This window comes from Podarcis bocagei (assembly GCF_964188305.1).
Source record: "Podarcis bocagei genome assembly, chromosome: 5".
In the NCBI taxonomy this organism is placed as follows: Eukaryota; Metazoa; Chordata; class Lepidosauria; order Squamata; family Lacertidae; genus Podarcis; species Podarcis bocagei.
The window spans coordinates 100,151,404-100,169,302 of NC_138129.1; the positions used below are offsets into that span (position 1 = coordinate 100,151,404).

Sequence of the window (17,899 nt, forward strand, 5' to 3'; positions counted from 1 at the left end):
TGTCTTGCCTCCGCAGTGGACTAAATGAAACAAAGCAGACCCTGCAACCATCCCCTGAGGGTGGCAACATGAGACGGGGCCTTTTCTGTGGTGACTTCCTGCTTGTGAAATGCTCCCCCCAGGGAGGCTTGCCTCGCATTTTCACAACGTATATTTCAGTGCCAGGTGAAAATGCTCCTGTTCTCCCGCCCTTTGGCTAATTAAGCAATCTATGGCTGGGGGGTAGTGTTTTGTTTGTTATTATACTATGTATTTTTGTGTTTTTATACAGTGAACCGACCTGTGATCCTTGGATGAAGGGTGGTATATAAATTTTAAAAATAAATAAAAAGCCTTCTCATAGTTCAGGGCACCAAATTTTGGGTTCACACCATTTAAAAGACCAAAGTCCGGCTCTGCAGGGTTCTGGGGCTCTCCACAAGCTGCCCACGGGCGGGCTAAGCAAAGTGCAGTATGTGAAACAAAATGCACTATAAAATATAGGAAACGTATAGTCCCGTTAAATCGCTAAACTTAGAGCTATGTCAATCATTAACAAATCAGAAGCAGAGGGCTGCCACAGAAAACAGACATTTGGAAACGCTGGATGAGCCCCAAGGTGACTCCTGCAAGCAGCCACTAGAAGACACTCAAGGACAATAATAATAATAATTAAAAAGTAGCAAACCATTCTTTAATGGGGGGGTGGTTGAAAAAAGAGAGGTTTGTGAAAGAAGGTTGTGGCATTTGGGACTTTTTAGTTTAGAGAACATTGGATAGTTTGGAAAAAGTGGAAAGAAAAGTGTTTTTCTCCCTGTCTCCTAACACTAGAACTCCTGGACATCCAGCGAAGGATTCAGGACGGATAAAGCAAAGTCCTTCTTCATACAGCATTCAGAAACCAAAACACTCACTTCCAGTTTTTGATCGTTCGGGAGCCAGAACATTCGACTTCCAAGGCGTTTGGGAGCCGAGGTACGACTGTAATGATAATTGCATTCTGCCCCATATGTCTATGTCTTTATTGATTTCTTTCCATCTTCTCCCATAGTTATCTTTATAGATGTTATGATTATTTACTGATAGCCACACTCCTAAGTCCTTCACATTCTTCTATATTTTCCAGCCAGTAATTTCCCTTAATTTGTTTTTGGCTTGATTATCCATATTCTTAACTAACATTTTGGTTTTATCTTTATATATTTTTCTGTGTTTTCATTGTCCCTCATTTCCCCACTTCTCATTTAAAAACGTGCACAGGGAGTCAGGGGGTCGTCGTGTCTTTGAATTCTATGTAGTGCCCACTTCGATCAGCAGAATCAGCACCACTAATTAGTGCCACATCAGACCCGTTTCCCATTTGTAAGGACTCCGTCACTGAGTGTGGCAACGCTTTGGAGCCCCTGCCTGCTGAGAGCAAACAGGCACCTTCACCGTCCTCTTTTCGGCACCTGCTAAAAGTGTTCCTGATTAGACAGGTGCACAGAAAGTTGAGGTAATTTTAATTATTTTGGTATGTTAAACCTTTGTATCTTTTCAAGTATATGTGTGAATTTTTATTGACTTTACTGTTTTATCTCTTGTAAACTGCTTTGAGGGTGTGGTTTTTTATTATCAAGTGGTGTATAAATTTTATTAAATAAATAGGGTGAAACAAGGGCTGCAGGTGCATATGTACAGCCCTTGGAATGATATTAATTAAACAATTCAGTTGCTGGAATGATGCTAATAAAATTGCATGTGTTATTTCTGAGAGTGCTGATTGGGAGAAAGGCGAGGGAAGGTGTGAATGACTCCTGGCCTTTATTGACCTCAAGCAGCTGCTGCAACACTAAGCAAGTTGCATTACGATGCATTCATAAGAGGGTCTGCTGCGCAACAGAATGAGTAGCATGATCTTTTTTCTATACTTGGTTCTTTAAGTACTCCCAGTGGGCCTGCTTAATGGACCCCTTTATCTCCTAGAACTGATCTGGAAAAGGTAAAGAAAGGCAAATAGCAATATATGCCTGGTCTGGAGCAAAAGAAGCAGGCCAGGTCCCTGGGGAAAAGGAAGAGGCCCAGGAGCAGGAGACGGGCTTGTGATCCACTCAGTTAGAAGCAAACCTGGCACACAATTATGAATTAGCTTTTCTGGTCTTGAAGCATTTAAGCCTCTGCTACCTTTTCACTGGGTCTTAGATTCATAGAATCATAGAATCATAGAGTTGGAAGAGACCACGAGGGCCATCGAGTCCAACCCCCTGCCAAGCAGGAAACCCCATCAGAGCACTTCTGACATATGGTTGTCAAGCCTCTGCTTAAAGACCTCCAAAGTAGGAGACTCCACCACACTCCTTGGCAGCAAATTCCACTGTCGAACAGCTCTTACTGTCAGGAAGTTCTTCCTAAGGTTTAGGTGGAATCTTCTTTCTTGTAGTTTGGATCCATTGCTCCGTGTCCGCTTCTCTGGAGCAGCAGAAAACAACCTTTCTCCCTCCTCTATGTGACATCCTTTTATATATTTGAACATGGCTATCATATCACCCCTTAACCTCCTCTTCTCCAGGCTAAACATGCCCAGCTCCCTTAGCCGTTCCTCATAAGGCATCGTTTCCAGGCCTTTGACCATTTTGGTTGCCCTCCTCTGGACACGTTCCAGTTTGTCAGTGTCCTTCTTGAACTGTGGTGCCCAGAACTGGACACAGTACTCCAGGTGAGGTCTGACCAGAGCAGAATACAGTGGCACTATTACTTCCCTTGATCTAGATGCTATACTCCTATTGATGCAGCCCAGAATTGCATTGGCTTTTTTAGCTGCCACGTCACACTGTTGGCTCATGTCAAGTTTGTGGTCAACCAAGACTCCTAGATCCTTTTCACATGTACTGCTCTCAAGCCAGGTGTCACCCATCTTGTATTTGTGCCTCTCAATTTTTTTTGCCCAAGTGCAATACTTTACATTTCTCCCTGTTAAAGTTCATCTTGTTTGTTTTGGCCCAGTTCTCTAATCTGTCAGATTCTATTACTTTATTCCAAGATATTGTCTACATTCACAGTCTCTATCAGTTCTTGATCCTGAGTCATCATCAATAAATATAAAGTAACTGCTTGTGCTGATTTTTGAGGCTTGCATTGCTAACCTATACATGTTTTTAAGGAATGAGATCCCACTGAGATGAATAGGTCTATATGTGTATTTATATGTGTGTGTGATTATACCACTTTATTCTAGGGAAGCTGTTATGTACTGAAGTTCTCACCCTGGGCCAGCAGGGGGATACTGTAGATAGTTATGCAAATGAAGGATTGAAAATTGGTGATTGGATAGTTTTTATGCAAATGAAGGATCGAAAGTGACATTCAGTGATTGGATAGTTTTAGAAAGTTGTTACAGTAACAAGGTACTGGAGCTCTATATAAGCAGGCTGACTGAGCCCTTCAGTTCAGTTCTGTTCTGGCCTCTGAATAAAGAAGAGCTGTTTGAAGAATTGGCAGCCGATACAGGCGCTGCCGGAAGATCCTCAATCAGGAGGAGCGATGAAGCAGGAGCCGGGTCTTCCACAAACGCTGGAAGAGGGCAACGGCTTAACAGAAGCCTATGCATTTTACTTTTCTGAAGAGGGCCTTGGGGATCTCCAGTGAAAATTTGCAGCACCCCATCAAAATGCACCTGGCACTATCATTGTTTTGGGCACCAGGCTCAGGGATTTTTGCTACTCAGGCCTTTGGTAGTTAAATTAAGCTCTACTCTGGTGTTCCTACTTAAATGGGGTGGGATAGGATTTGTCTTTCTTATTGTGGCATTGGATGAACATTTTAGGAATCTTGTATTGTACATTGCTTTGATTGATTTTATCTGTCTGTATTCTATCTTTTTTGTACAAAGCAATTAACAAATGTAATCAATAACAGTGCAGGGAACAGCCATTATGGTGCCCCTGGCCCGATGTTTTTGAGTCAGAGATTATGAGAGTTATAAGCCAACAACTTCTGGAGGGTAACACATTGACTATCCTTGATGTAATGGCTCCATACAATTCAGTGAAAATAATTTAAATGACCTTTGAATTATTTTGCCCTGCTCGCAGTGTGAAACATACATTCTGTTATGAATGCTGAATTTCCCTCTTTTTTCATAGGGAGGACAGCTGGAGACAACAGACAAAGGCTGTCAGGCTTACACGACGGAGATGCAAGTGAATTCAGAGCCTGCAAATGATGCCTGCAACTTCAGAGAAGATAATTTCAGCGATTCCAGGTGTATTTCTAATTGGATGGATGATAATAAATCCAGCCCCCTGCTAGAAGCAGAGTGAGACTATTTGCCTCCCTCAGGTCTGGTGCACTTTCAGAGAGGGCGCTTCTCCCTCTGGCACCACACTCCCTCTTCCACCAACAAGTGGAAAGTTCTTTGGCAGCACCTTTAGAAGTGTTAACCTAGGGCAGACAGTGGGAGTTAGTCACTCCTGGTGTCTACATTCTTGCTGGTTCTAGCTACAATCTGCATTATGAAGGTAAGAATCTTGTGCTCCAGATTTCTGAACTTCAAAGAATCTTCAGGGTCCAAGTGAGGAAGAGGAGACTTTCACCATCCTTGTTGGCTCATGTCTTGATGAGAACCTGCGACCCCAGCAAGGCAAAGCCTTGCCTTTCCAGTCCAAGAAGTGTGGCAAATCTTTCCAAAATCTCACTAGGATTCGGGACCCCAAGGAGCTACAGGCAATTTGGAATTCACACTCGTGTCCCCTTTGTGGCAAAAAGTTTTTCCGTGTGGCTAACTTGCAAGGTCAGAAGGTCGGCGGTTCAAATCCCCGCAGCGGGGTGAGCTCCCGTTGCTCGGTCCCAGCTCCTGCCAACCTAGCAGTTCGAAAGCACATCAAAGTGCAAGTAGATAAATAGGTACCACTCTGGCGGGAAGGTAAACGCTGTTTCCGTGTGCTGCTCTGGTTAGTCATGCTGGCCACATGACCTGGAAGCTGTACGCCGGCTCCTTCGGCCAATAAAGTGAGATGAGCGCCGTAATCCCAGAGTCGTCCATGACTGGACCTAATGGTCAGGGGTCCCTTTACCTTTAAACCTGCGAGTGCATAGATTGACCCATTCCACAGAGAGGCCACACGAGTGCCCAGTATGCAATAAAGGCTTCTTCTGCACTGCTGATGTTTGGCAGCACAAGATCAAGCGCTCCAGTGTTGTTTTGGGAAGTGCTGATACACTGGTCTGTGGTGCAACAGAATTTGGATAGTAGCTGGCATCCTGAGTAGCCAGGCTATGCTGCCAAAGGCCCTGGATACTGGGGAGAAACCCTATTCTTGCCCCTACTGCAGCCTGTCCTTTGCAGAATCGGGAACTTTAAAGAGGCATGAACGGATTCATCAAGTTGTCCAAACACAGCATTCATCATGCTGAGTTTATCACTGTTTTAACTGCCTACAGCATGGGTAGGCAAACTAAGGCCCGGGGGCCGGATCCGGCCCAATCGCCTTCTAAATCCGGCCCGCAGATGGTCCGGGAATCAGCGTGTTTTTACATGAGTAGAATGTGTGCTTTTCTTTAAAATGCATCTCTGGGTTATTTGTGGGGCACAGGAATTCGTTCTCCCCCCCCCAATATATAGTCCGGCCCCCCACAAGGTCTGAGGGACAGTGAACCGGCCCCCTGCTGAAAAACTTTGCTGACCCGTGGCCTACAGATCTGGAGCTCTAATCTGGAAGAAGATGAAATGTTATTGGTATTGTCAGTCAAGTATAATTCCAAGTTTGCTAGGCTTGTTATTACGGTTGTCTTGAAAATGCTGGTTTTACTGGTTTTTTTCATTGCTCCCCTCTCCAACTGTGGCACCTACCCCCACCCAATATGTTTTTATATTGTTGTAAGCTGCTGTGATAGGTTTTTACAATACAGTGCTCTCTCTCTCTCTCTCTCTCTCTCTCTCTCTCTCTCTCTCTCTCTCTCTCTCTCTCTCTCAGGATGCCACGGCATATAGAAAGAGTCTGGTGTTTCTGTTCCTTGTGTAAATTTCAAATCATGGTAGTTGTCTCCACTACAGCTACAGTCTGTCAGGATTTGTGCCATCTAGCCAATGTATGATATTGGGATGTTGTCCAGTGAGTTAATGATAACCAGGCAAGCTTTATAGTCATAGTAAAAACTAGTTCTGCTTATAATATGTTAGATTTTTTGTCATAAAAAAAATTCAGCAACATTAGTTTTGGGCAACAGCTAATAATTTCTTAATAAATGTTAATCATTTCTTCCCCCACCCTCAACTTTTTATTCCCATTTTACAGCTGTGTTACATAACCAACAGCAACAACAGCAAAAACACACACAAAAAAACCCTACAATTCCCCACTCTGGAGATATCCTCATTTGTGATAATAGCAATTCCCACACAAGAAAGACAGTCATTTCTATAAATTGTTTTCATGAAATCCATATGTTAGTATAAACCCCAGGGCAGCTTTTTTCAACCTCGGGTCCCCAGATGTTGTTGGACTATAATTCCCATCATCGTCAGCCAGCCTGGCCAGTGATCGGGGTGATGGGAGTTGTAGTTGAATTACATCTTTGGACCCAGGGGTGAGAAAGGCTGGCCCAGGGACTGGTCCTCGACTTTCTGGTGCATTTGTAAAAGACATGTCAATCATTTATGCCAAAATTAAACTCCAGAAATTATTAAATGAATGTACAATCCTACAGTTAATGATAGTACGTGCCAGTTTCCCCACAAACTCGCCAGCAGGTGGGCGAAAACATTTTTGATATCTGTAATGGAGTTTGATGTCATCACAGAGCTACAAATTCTCAGAGTTGCCTGAGAAGAGGGATTGATTGTGAAACCCTTCTGGGAATTGTAGCTCTGTGGGGGGAGCAGGGTCATCCTAACAACTTCCAGGACCCTTAACTACACTTACACTATACTTACAAAGAACTCACATTTTTGCAGTGAATAATGTAACTGTTTTTAACCTAAAATAAAAACACTAATAGATGATAATTCTTCACCATCTCTATCAGTTTCAGAAAGTAACAGCAGATGGCAGTGTTGTAACACCAAATGACCAGAAATCCCAATGGATAAAAATAAAGTAGGAATCCATGTGAGATGGGCGCATTGCAGGCACATCCATGCAAACCAGCTTAGTAGTGCATTCTTCTCGGTGCCTCCTTTAGCAACATCTGCACAGGCGGGCCAGAGAAAGGAGGTCCTGGTTTATATGGAGATCAAGTTCCTACTTTACATCTAAAGCAATGCACCTTCACAATTTAAAGGTTTGTCATCCCATAAACATCAGTCTAGGCCAGAATTCTCAACCATGCCTGTTGCCAGAAGTCTTTATCTCACCTACCCAAGGTGATTTTACCTGAAGAAGTCAGGCTAGAATCTTCACTGTTAGGCACAGATCAATATTTTGGAGCAAAGCAGCCATTGAATGCCTATGGGGGGGGGCATAGGGAGAGAAGGGGGTGTGCTATTATTATCTGTGTCTGTTGCAAGCGAAATATTCCTTAACTAGCCTATATAACCACCATGTTACCTAGCTCTTTGACTAAAGAGCACCACTGTGTGTGTTCAGTACGTTAAAAACAATTTCCCTTGTTTTGCATTTTTTTTTTACTCCTGTGTAATTTGGAGTGTGCTTCTTGTCACAGGGAGGGGCACCCTCAACCACTGAGTATCTGGCACCTAAGATTTCAGAAAGCATTTTCTGCACACTTTCAAGCAAGGAGCACTCTGTAAGGGCTAGAAACTTGCTTTAAATTTTTTTTTAAAGGCAAACCTTGAGATCTCCCAGGAAATGTTAATCCTGTGCCCTTCAACAGATTCCATAGTTTTTTTTTGTGCTCTGGGTATGGTATAGACACAGCCTTGAGGACTGGGGGAGGGGCAGGTACAGCCACACACATGCAGTGCTAGGGAAGCAACCCCAGCACTTGCAGCATAATCCTGTATGTGTGTCTCTGTGCAAAGAAGTAAACTGCACTGTGTTCACTGGGCCTTCCTCCCAGAAAAGTGTGCAGCCTGTCTCTGCCGGTTTGCGGATATCACTCTTGTGGCTGGCTGGTGACCTGAGTGACCAGTGGGAGAGGTGGCCACTTTAAATGCAGGTGTATGAAGAGCTGACTTGGAAAATTGCTGCCTCTGTTGCCCAGAAGGACTTTGTGTGCTTGGATCCCTTTATCTGATCCCCTACTCCACCCGCCCACACCTTTTATGTAATGCTTCTACTGTATCAGGCTATGTTGCTGAGCTGATGGAACTAAGAAAGAGAAGACTTGAGGAAGACACAGCTGTTCTTCAGTGGCATTCTTCAGCTGAGAGTCAGGGAGAAAGGGGTTTGCGTGTGTTAAAGATTTCCCTGCAAATACTGTGGCCAAATAGGTTTATAGCTCTTCTTATCTTCCTACTCTTTCCTTCGCCCAGATAAACACACCTCCATCCAGCTGGGCCAGTAATGTGCTTTGTCAGCAATGGCAATTCATTTCATCACTGGGAAAACTAACAGCCACAAATCTCTGCGTACTTCACAGGCTTCTCTCTTAGGATCAAAGCCCCATCTATGCTGTTTAAAATAGTACCATGCTTACTTAAACAGCCATGGCTTCCAGCAAGGAATTCTGAAAGCTGTGGCTTGTTAAGGGTGCTGAGAGATCTGAGGAGACCCCTATTCTCAGAGAGCTACGGTTCCCAGAGCGGTTTAGCAATCATTCTAATTCCTCTTCCAGGGAGCTCTGAGAATTGCAGCTCTGTGAGAGGAATCGGGGGGCCTCATAGTCCAGCCCCCTGCAATGTAGGAATCTCAGCTAATGCATCCGGGACAGAGGGCCACCCAACTTCTGCTTGAAAACCTCCAAGGAAGGAGAGTCCACCACCTCCCAAGGGAGACTGTTCCACCTCATAACAACTCTTAGCACCCTTAACAAACTCCAGTTCTCAGAATTATTTGGGGGAAGCCATGACTATTTAAAGGGGTGTCGTAGTGCTTTAAATGTATGGTGTGAACACGGCACTGTTCTAGGATTCTAGGGGAGACATTCTGCAATTCAAGGATAATGAATGAGCAAATAAATCATAGAATCATAGAATCCTAGAGTTGGAAGAGACCACAAGGGCCATCGAGTCCAACCCCCCTGCCAAGCAGGAAACACCATCAGAGCACTCCTGACATATGGTTGTCAAGCCTCTGCTTAAAGACCTCCAAAGTAGGAGACTCCACCACACTCCTTGGCAGCAAATTCCACTGTCGAACAGCTCTTACTGTCAGTTCTTCCTAATGTTTAGGTGGAATCTTCTTTCTTGTAGTTTGGATCCATTGCTCCGTGTCCGCTTCTCTGGAGCAGCAGAAAACAAATCACGTACATCTTTGCAGGTCTAACAGTTGTTTAAGGTACAATGAGTCTTTTTTTACAGAAATGCTGGCCATGTGATGTACACACAGCCTGAGTTATGGGCCTGTTGCAATAGATCCATTGGTACCTGTTAAGTTGTGGGTGAACATATCAGACGACACAGCGATTCTTCCAACAGCTCTTGTTTCTTCACAGGCCAGAACTGAACTGAACTGAAGGGTTCAGCCAGCCTGCTTATATAGAGCTCCACTAGAACGCAACAGTAACCATTTTCTGTAACTATCCAATCACTGAATGTCACTTTCGACCCCTTATTTGCATATGTGGACCTGAACTGTCTACAGTATCCCCCTGCTGGCCCAGGGTGAGAACTTCAGTACATAACAGTACCCACTGTCTGTGGGCTTGGCTGCTGTCGTTTGGGGTGCTTCAGTGGTGAGAGGTTATGGCAACCCCCTCTTGCTGTTCAGGAGTTTTTAGGAGTAGAGGTGTTGGGAGATGATAGACCAAACTGTTTCTTGGTTGGTCCAGGCTTCAAGGCCCTGTCCTGACCTCTGCTTGCCAATCTTGCATGCAGTGGTGCCTTTTCAACTGGAGAAAATGCACTAGATTATTTTTCCAGCTGTCTTATTCCAGTCATTTATAGTGGGTGATAGAAACTGATCCACTGCCCTTTGGAGTGGGGGAGAAGTTTTTCTTTCTATCTTGGAGACAAGCCAGTTTATAGTTTTCCTGCAAACTGGATTTCCCTGGTCTGTTCTTTGTGATGTCAGCACTTCAGAGTAGCAGCGAGTCAGCTCTGATCTCTTGCTCATCTGGACACAGTCCAAGATGATGGCACCATTCTGTATACTCCCAGCAGCAGCCAGTTTGAGTTGGAAGTAGAGGAGGAGGGGGATAGGATCAGATGAATATATATATATATATATATCTCCTTGGAATTTTACTAAGCATGCCTTCCTGTTAACTTTGGCCACCCAAACTTGAAAACTGTTTTCAAGCTGATAATGATTTTTGCTGTACTAGTGACCTGCTGCTTTCCATCACACTGTACCTTACACTGTAGCCTTTACATTTGCTTTAAAAAAATTCTAGAATTTTTTTTGCAGACCACCAAATGATACAAGGATAGATTGCTATGGGCTTCATTCTAGTACATGCAGTTAGCCCTCAAATTAAGTGGGGATTGCATTCTGGGGATCGCGTCTAAAACCAAAATCACATACCGTCAAAACATATTGGGTGAAATGGAGGGTGGGATGGCCAAAGTCTTTTCCCCATGCCTGCCCCCTTTCCTGCCCCACCCTTTAATTATTCAAAAATCTTTTTGCCAAGTGCGTAAAGCTGAATGCACACATGTTGACTGCATCTACGTTGCAGACTTACTGCATCCAGCTCCTGCCTTACATGCACTCTATGCTATAATAAGGAAACCTCTGCAAGCTTATTATTCATTTTAATTTATCCTGGCCATGCTAATCATGGGGAAGGGGGTGCAAGGAACCTTGCAAGAAACTGAAGGGCCCCCACTGCCCCCACTCTCAGCCCCTGACATCTTATTGAGCCCCTGGTCTTGCCTTCCAATATTTCATCAGGGGTCCTCAGGCATGCGTTCTCAGCCACAAGGGCTAGCTAGACACTGCTTTTTTAAAAAAATGAAGGGAAGTTGAGATTCTGCAGCTGAGGTTTTCTGTCATGTGCTAGTTCAGTTTTGTCATGGTTTCCTTGTAATGCCTTGCCTGCTTTTATGCTATGTCTCCAGCTCTTTATTGTTTTTTTGTAAGTCAGAGATTCCCCCCTTTTTTGTATTGACTAACAAATTAGTTAAATAAATGAATCTCAAGGGGCTGAATTCTGCACCAAAATACCAGATTCCTTTTCCTTTGCTATCGTGAAATTGCTTAGCACATAGACAAACTGATCACTGATCCTATTAGTCATGTTTTATGGTTTCTTTCACTCTAAACTTTTGGAAGAAAAAATAAGCTGTTCCAGAACTAAAGTGCTTCATCTCTTTCTTTGTAAGAGCCTAATCTCTCTTCATCCAGAAAGATATAGAAGATGGGTAGCAATTATTTTGTAAGAATTTCAGCAGCATATTCATGAGACGCAGCTGCTTGCTCGTGAGAATCAAGCTCTGTGATTAATATTCTGAAGAGGTAGAAGGCTAATTCATTTCAGTATAATTTTGCATTTGTGGCACTGAGCCTTTCCAACATTGTACAAAGCCATTTCTTTACCACACAGCAAGAGGTTATTTTCCTTAAAACATTCAAAGCATATGCTCTGAATGTGGAAATTTTGTTGGAGAATGGGTTTGCCTGCCATTGCAAATAAGGTAAAGGTAAAGGACTCCCGGACGGTTAAGTCCAGTCAAAGGAGACTATGGGGTGCAGTGCTCATCTCGCTTTCAGGCTGAGGGAACCGGCGTTTGTTCCTAGACAGATTTCCAGGTCATGTGGCCAGCATGACTAAACCACTTCTGGTGCAACAGGACACTGTGACGGAAGCCAGAGCGCACAGAAATGCCACTAACCTTTCTGCCCCACTCCCATCATTGCAGATAAACGATATGGTAGATTTTCTTTTGAAGAGGATGTGTGCTACACAGCTAGGTACAGCCATTTGTCATTCTCCTATAGTTCAATCTTCATTTGTTTAAGACGTGTGTATGTGCACTGTGGTTTTGACAATTTGGCCTGTGTTAGAAGGTCTATAGCTCAGTGACAGAGAACAAGTCCCCAAGAACCGGTTGCCTGCTTTTCAGTTTTAGCTACTGCTGTTTCTCTTCCTGCCTGTCTCTCTTTTTCATCATTGTTGTGAAAAACACTACTTACTTTGATTCCTCTTTTACCTCTTCTGTGCATTGCCATCATTCACTACTTCCACAGGAACAAACGGACATCTCTTTGAAAGGCTCTGCTGCTTCACAACTCATTTCTCCCATGAAGGAGTAAGCAGTTTCCCAAACCACACAGATGATTGGCAGGGCTAAGATACAGTCCACACCCACACTTTAAAGCACTATCATTACAAGGTAAAGAGACCCCTGACCGTTAGGTCCAGTCGTGGACGACTCTGGGGTTGTGGTGCTCATATCGCTCTATAGGCCGAGAGAGCCGGCGTTTGTCCGCAGAGTTTTTCCAGGTCATGTGGCCAGCATGACTAAGCCGCTTCTGGCGAACCAGAGCAGCGCACAGAAACGCCGTTCACTTTCCCGCCGGAGCGGTACCTATTTATCTACTTGCACTTTTGATGTGCTTTCGAACTGCTAGCTTGGCAGGAGCAGGGACCGAGCAACGGGAGCTCACCCCATCGCAGGGATTCGAACCGCCAACCTTCTGATCGGCAAGTCCTAGGCTCTGTGGTTTAGACCACAGTGCCACCCTGGTCCCTTTAAAGCACTATCATTAGACCATTAGAGACATGGCTTCCCGCAAAGAGTCCTGGGAACTGTAGTTTGTTAAGGGTGATGAGAGGTCTAAGGACACCCTCCCCTCAGAGCTACAGAGTGGTTTAACAATTCTTTTCCCCAGGGAACTCTGGGAATTGTAGTTCAACATGTTGGTTGAACACACAAAAAGACATTTTGTGATTAAATGCTAATTATGACAATCAGGGCTTTTTTCCAGGCAGAACTCTCCAGAACTCAGTTTTGGTACCTCTCAGGTGGGTGTCTTTGCCATTATAAGACAATGAGGGAGGCGGTCATTGTGAGTTCCAGCACCTCTTTGTCTAGAAAAATAGTACTGATGACGATCACAGACTTACTTCTGGTGTTGGTTTGAAGGAGGCGTAACCTTTCTGACCTGCTCTGAAAGCATTAGACTACCTTGAAATCCATGTTCCATAACAAGTGCAAGATGACCAATGCACTCCAACAGCTAAGTACAAGCTGCCTGGTCCTCTGGTGCGACGCACAATGAAGAGCTTCATCTTCCCTGTCGTTCTTCCTCTGATTTCCCCCTGGGCTTTTCTCTCCGTCTCTCTCAGCCACTCTCCTGTTGCAGTTACATAAGCAGCCATTACTACCGAAAACAGACAATGACTGTCCCAACAAGGGTCCACCACCACGAAAGAGCTGCTCACTTTGAGACGCGGCTCTGTTCAGAACTTGGCTCCTGGCTCAGGGGAGCCTGTGCTAGACAAAAGAGGGAAAGTTTATACTTTCGCATATTCAGTGGAATTGGGATGGGGTGGAGGGGAGGCAGCGACAGCCCATGGTCATTGCTTGCTCTGTTAGATAGCAACTTTGTTTGCCAAGAAGGAGAGAATAGCCCTTCTGCATCAGGGGATGTCAAAACTGGCCTTGTTCAGGAGTTGGAAAGGTGAGAGGCAGAACATTCCCATTTGCTTTACAGCTCGCCCGACCTCTTTGTCCAAAGGACAAAGGCCTTTTACTGTTTCTGCCTCACTTACACCACAAGGTCTTGGCAAAAAAAAGAGCTGTTTTTCCCATCAAAGCCAGCAGAGGTTGTCTGGCTGGTTGAAATGTATTTCCATCAACACTGCTGTGAAGTAGGAGGTTTGCTGCTATCACATATAATAGATGTACAGGTAAAGTAATGGCACACGCTCTCAGGCACACAGACACTATTGTGAGGGTATTTTAATGACACACAAAAAGTGAGCTGAAGCAGGGTATAATAATCTCTGATTTCTGCGTTTGTTCAGCCACTTTCATGCCCCTGGAGAATAGAAGGGGAGGAGGAAGACGACAGCAGCGCAGGATTCCTGCACTCATGAACTCCTCTTATTGTTGATGTTTTTAGCGGGAGGGAAGGAACAGAAAACAAGCCTTGTTTCAAACATGAAGTCTCATGCTGAAGAATCTCCAGGCTATTGGATTATTTCTTTTAAGTCAGTGATGGGGTCCAAAGTCCAGAAAGCCTCCAAATGACCATCCATGGAGCCAGATGATGGAGACCCCCTCAGTACCTGTCTGGCACCTAGACATGGCACATCAGGACCCACCAGGGTCAGTGCTAATCACTGCTCTGTCATTTCTTACTTTTGAAAACGTTTTCTTGTCAGAAGGCAGCAGGCTAGGCATGTACACAGTTGCAGATGCTGCCATTATTATTATTAAACAATGTATTGCCCTTTTCTACAACAAAATGGTGCTGATTCCCAAATGAATGTGTTTGGCATCAGGACAGCAGAAGCAAACCCTGCATTATTCCCAGAGTTGTGATGGCGCTAGGATTTTAAGTGCAAAATGGCAGATCCTTAGAGTATGACTGGAAAACTGTTGTTGGCTGGTGGGGAGGTGGGGTGAATATGCTGTAAAATATCAGGACTATGGAAGCAGTTATAAAACATGGAGTGGGGGAAGAGAAGAAAAATGTTAGCTTGTTGTAGCTGGCATCCATCTGTCTCAGGAGACAATGGAGGAGTGTGCCTTTGGGGATGAAGTCGAACTGTTGGAAGTGCCTGCTGTGGCTGCAGAGACTGATACAGGAGAGACATGTTTTGTTGCAGCCGGGGCAGATGAAGGCACTCGCTTGTGCTGATGCAGATGCACTGCAGCGTTTCTTCTCTTGGCGCTTCTCCCAGCGGTCATTCATCCTCTGGCCACTTCTGTGGCTACACAACCTGTCTTTCTCCAGTTACTACGCTCTGCAACTGAAGGGTCTAAACTTACATAGCTGCACCACTGCAAAAAAATACAGCATTTTAAAATAGAGTCCAAAACAGTCCCCTTTCTGCTGCTCTCTTCTGAGGCAAATAAAAAGGAAGGGGAAGCCATAGGTAATGATTTTGCTACTGCATTCAAAATCCCACTCTGCCCCAGTTTAGAGCTGGAGCTTCCCTGGCTGTGCTGATTTCGCATTTCTGATGTCTCAGCAGAGCAAGCGAGGAGGCAGAAATGCTGTTTATCCCCTTGGAAAGAAATAGGTAGTCATCTGTTTTCTGTGCTGTATTCTGGACAGAATTTCCCCCTTCTATTCACAAGCCAGAGAAAGGCTTTTGGAATGGTTTATATGCCTTATGATTGACTTGTGACTAGAGACATTTATAGATCCAGTTTGTGTCCTGCCCATTCTCTAAAGCATCCAAGATGGTTATCTTACCTCACAAGAGCTCTTTGAAGAAAACCAAGCTAACAGTGACTGACCTTCTGAACATCATGGCTAAGAAAGGATTTATTTGTTTAGAAAAAAAATCTATATCACTTTTTGGCTCTAAAAAACCCCCCTCAGTTTAAGGCCCACACCACCACACCACAGTGTGTGTGTTTCTGTGTGTGTGGAGAGAGAGAGTGAGAGAGAGAGAGAGAGAGAGAGAGAGAGAGAGAGAGAGAGCGCTTTATTTATTTTGCATGCTTCTATTGCCCACTTTGAATGTCTCCATTGGGAGAGGAAAATGTGGGTTACACGTTTTGTTATTCATGCATATAAATTATTTCCACTGCATGAATATAATCTGAATGTAGTTTACTTTGCTAATGAGCTTTAAAAAAAGGATTTTATTATTTTTTATGTTTGTCAGGAGTTACACCAGAATATATGGCAGGAATAAATATTCAAAAAAATCCTTGAAGGCGATCTGGAACCAGCCAACACCTACCACGGGAATGTCGTTTCCCTGGTAGTCTCTCAGGTGTACGCGGTGAGAGTCGAGTTGCCTTTTGGACACTCTGGGTACCAGTCTTTTGATGGTGCTCCAAGACACGATGGACGGGGCAGACCTGGTGTCGATCTCCATGTCACATGGAGCTCCTTCAATGAGCACCGTGACGCTCAGCTTGCGTCGCGTAGGCGAGTCGGTTTGGCCAATCGTGGTTCCAGACGGGCAGCGGCAGTTGGTGAAAGCGAAACAGCTTTCCTTGGCGGACTGGAGTGAAGACTTGGACTTGCGAGTCAGTGAAGGGGCGGTGTCAGACGGAGCCGATCGGCAGACCTTAGCGATGTGGCCCCTTCTGGAACACTTCCTACAGGTGGCGTCTCTGAATCGACACTTGGCATGGGAATGGCTGCCTCCGCAGCCGGCACATTCCGGTTGGCCCTTGGACTTCTGTTTGAACTCCCCGCGCTCCCGCTTTGTCTGGTGCACGTCATCGTCTTCACTGGATGATGCCTCATCACTGCTGGCCTCAAGCCACTTCTGGTGAACCAGAGCAGCGCATGGAAATGCCGTTTACCTTCCCGCCGGAGCGGTACCTATTTATCTACTTGCACTTTGACGTGCTTTCGAACTGCCAGGTTGGCAGGAGCTGGGACCGAGCAACGGGAGCTCACCCCGTCACGGGGATTCGAACCGCCGACCTTCTGATCGGCAAGTCCTAAGCTCTGTGGTTTAACCCACAGTTATATACTGGCAAAAGAAAGTTGCTCAATTAAAGAGCTTTTGGTGCACTTGTGTGGTGAGAAAAGTGAAGGGAAATTGCACTGGAAAGTGCAATTTTTCCAGGGAAGTCCCTGATTTAGAGAAGCCATCCCAGTTTCTGATTTGATCCCGGAATGCCCCACTTTTACTTAGGATGTCCCTATTCTCATTGGAGAAATGTTAGAGGGTATGGAGTTATCTGACACCCGAGCCATCTGAAGGCACTCTTGTGCAGGGAAGGTTTTTTACTGTTTAATGGTTTCTTATGTTTCTGTATATGTTGGTATCTGCCTGGAGTGGCTGGGGCAAACCAGTAATATGTGTGGGATATAAATAGTAAAATTATCATTATGGAATGGGACGTCCCTATTTTCATTGGAGAAATATTGGAGGGTATGGAATAATAGTGGCATTAGAGGTCGCATGGCTACAGAAACAAATCAGAATTAATACTCAATAAACAGCCATGTAATATAACCTCTGCACAAATTTTGCGCAGGCAAATCAGGATGAATGTTCAGTAAACAGTTCATCTGGCAGACTTATTTGTGTGAGCTGGGTGTGTGGAGTGTAAGTCTGCACACAGAGCCAGCTTGCTATACTGCACATTTCAAGGCTGCCAAGCCTGATTTTTGTTCCAGGAAGTGAATATGGACACACTGCTCTATTTAAGAGGAGGAAAATACATTCTGAATGTGGTTAGGAAAGTTTAGATATGAGATATAAAATGATATTTAGGATTTTGTTAAAAAAATATTTGTGCTTCTAAGAAGCCAAAACAAGGCTGTAATAATTTCTCCTGTTGCAGATTAACTCTTGTGCTGAGCACAAACTTCCTTACTTTTGGGTGAAAAAGAGAAATAAGTTCAGCCAAGGCACATTCCAAGATCTGTTCTAGACCAAACATGGACCTGAGTCTAAGCAGAAGCCTTGATGCTTGAAACAACAATTTTTAATACACTTGAGTGTATGTTCAGTAATGTAGTCAGGCCTAGTCCACTCATAAAATGTGAGAGGAAAAATATGAAAAGAGCACCAAGGGGCTGAATGGCTATTAAGCACCAATAACCAATGGATCAAATCGTTATCAAATGGAGCACTACATGTCCTAATGGGTGTCTGGCCCATTAAAGGCCAAATGCCATTTTAATATTTGTATTACTTTCTGATTTGATTACTTTTTGCGCCATATAGTGCAACATAGTTCTTAATCTTAACTCTTTTTCTGAGCATTGTTAAGGATGAGGTAAAACTA

The 17,899-nt window shown here is 44.4% G+C and overlaps 1 long non-coding RNA gene across 1 annotated transcript; it reads left to right on the forward strand.

The window, feature by feature from the left end:
• Positions 1–294: 294 nt before the first annotated feature.
• Positions 295–17,425, forward strand: LOC308587830. Its single transcript, XR_014008541.1, has 4 exons — positions 295–954; positions 4,101–7,236; positions 8,203–8,301; positions 15,808–17,425. It is a non-coding gene; the product is annotated as an uncharacterized lncRNA (long non-coding RNA).
• The last annotated feature ends 474 nt before the right edge of the window (positions 17,426–17,899 follow it).